This window comes from Penaeus chinensis, chromosome 26 (genome assembly GCF_019202785.1).
Source record: "Penaeus chinensis breed Huanghai No. 1 chromosome 26, ASM1920278v2, whole genome shotgun sequence".
NCBI classification, from domain to species: Eukaryota; Metazoa; Arthropoda; class Malacostraca; order Decapoda; family Penaeidae; genus Penaeus; species Penaeus chinensis.
The window spans coordinates 3477234-3479733 of NC_061844.1; the positions used below are offsets into that span (position 1 = coordinate 3477234).

Here is a 2500-nt window from a genome sequence, read left to right on the forward strand (position 1 = left end):
TACCTCATTCCCCGCGGCCGCAAGGAAGGCGCGGCCGCGACGCAGCCCGGGGCGAGCGCCCGCGCGGGAGGGCTCGCGCGGCGCCGCGTGCGGCCGCCAGAGGTCCTCTCGATGCCATGTGCGTGTGTAAGCGTGTACGTGTACACACATACATATGAATATGTGGATGTATAGATGTGTGTATCATGTAAATGATTGCGTATATATATATGTATATATATATATATATATATATATATATATATATATATATATATGTATTTATGTGTATATATATATATGATGTATGTATGTATGTGTATACACATACATATGTATGTATATGTATTCTTAGACACACATATAATCAAACATTGTTGATTTTGTATTTCGTAATAAAATATACCAGTGGAGTGAGTCTACATATCAACGTAAAGACATATCGCTATATTGGCAAACAGGCAGACTTTGCTCAGTAACATAATCAAAGAAAATATGTGTTATTCCCAGGGGGACAGTTGTTTTGTGTCGTGAAATTAATCATTAAGCATGAAATTATATACAGATGTATGTTTATATACATTGATAAATAAATAAATATATATATGTATATATACATATCTACATACATTTACAAACACACACACACACCACACACACTCACTCACTCTCTCACTCATGCGCGCGCGCGCACACACACACACACACACACACACACACACACACACACACACACACACACACACACACACACACACACACACACACACACACACACACACACACACACACACACACACACACACACACACACACACACACACACACACACACACACACACACCAATATTAAACATATGCGTGTATGTATATATATGTATATGTATATATATATAATTATTTTTTCCGATATGAACAGAACAGTGCTCATTAACATGTATTGTGTAGTGCAAGAAGATGTGGAATAAAAATATATCAAAGAATTATACATATATACATGTGCAGAGGAGCAAACATCGACTTGTGTTCAGTGAGTCAACGGGAAACGACACGAAAAAAAAGAAAAAGATTTGCGATTCCCAAACGCTTGGCAGCGTTTCCCTTCGACGCCAGCAACCACGAATCCACAGGAGCTAGAATACCCACTCTATAGACGTTATTAGTGAACCCTAAGACGTTTCGGTCGCGTGCAGTCTGACGTTAGAAGTACGGTGTACCTTGACGATTTGAAAAAAAAACAAAAACAAAAAACAAAAGCCAAGGAGATACTGTAAACATTTGAGAGAAAAAAACAATGAAAAAGTGTCCGAGATCTCCGAGTGTTTGTGTGAGAGAGAAAGAAAGAAGGCAAGTGAAAAATACATTAGGGGGAAAAAAAAAAGAGAGAAAAGGAAAAGAAATTAAAAGAAAAAGGTCTATTGCAGGTGCAGTGCCAAGCGCCCTGAAGTGAGACATGCCTTTCGTCATTTCTCTTCGTGAACGCAACAGAAGTGTATGATATTTATTCATTCAATGAGATTAAAGCTATATATTTTCGTAAATACCCATATATGTCTCATAATGTAGATGGTTCACCTTCCATATAATGTGAAGCTTTCCCCTTCTGAAGTCTTGTAGGACGAGGGCGAAGGAGAGAGCGGGGGGGAGGGGGGGGAGGGGGTTGTCCGAAGGCAGAGAGAGCAAGAGACAAGGAAAAGATAAAGGATAGGGCAGGAAGAATAATTGGAGGGGGATAGTGATCTTGATAACGGGACGTGATGCAACAGTGATGATGATAGGGAAATGATGGTGTTAACTACGACGGTGGTGAGGAGAATGCGGCAGAAATGTGACTTTCATTTTAAAAAGTTGACGATGATTTGATTATATATATACAAACAAAAGTGTATTTGATTCATAGCATGAATTTGTTAGTTTGTTGCTATGAAAATGTTCAGCTGTTCCCTAAATGATACAGAGATCAGAAGAAAACAAACATTATTATTACAAAATTCTGAATTCTCTAAAATGAGACAGGAGAAGGATTATCACGTAAATAACATTGTTCGTGCGCGACTTTGTTCTCCGCAACATGGATTACTGCCAGTCAAATCTGACGGACAAAAAATACGGATAAGCAGTCATTTTGATGAAAAATGTAGAAGCTGATTAATTAAGAATAGAAATAAGATAGATAAGATAATGAAACTTTAGAGTATCCTGTATCCAAAGTTGGCGGATGCTATTCAAGAAAATGCCTATTAGGAGATTAAAAGCTCAGAATTAATAAGGTATGTCAATCACTTACAATCAGCGAGTGAAGTCAGACCGTGGAAATGATATAATAAAAGGATATATCCACGACACCAAACAGCTATAATTCAACGAGTCTCTTTTTTTTCAAGAGGACGGTATATGCTAATCAAGAACACGGAAATGATAGTAATATGATGGGATATCCTCAATAACTATAATCAATTAGTTCAATAACACTAAGTTTAAGAACAATACGATGACATATCATAATTACTACAATCAAGTA

At 37.6% G+C, this 2500-nt stretch overlaps 1 protein-coding gene across 1 annotated transcript in view; it reads left to right on the plus strand.

Moving 5' to 3' along the window:
* LOC125039122 (hemicentin-1-like) overlaps nt 1-92 on the plus strand; it is a 76497-nt gene extending 76405 nt beyond the window's left edge. Inside the window, exon 7 of the mRNA XM_047632865.1 lies at nt 1-92. This exon is cut by the window's left edge and continues 207 nt beyond it. The gene's annotated coding sequence lies outside the window, so the exon portion shown is untranslated.
* The last annotated feature ends 2408 nt before the right edge of the window (nt 93-2500 follow it).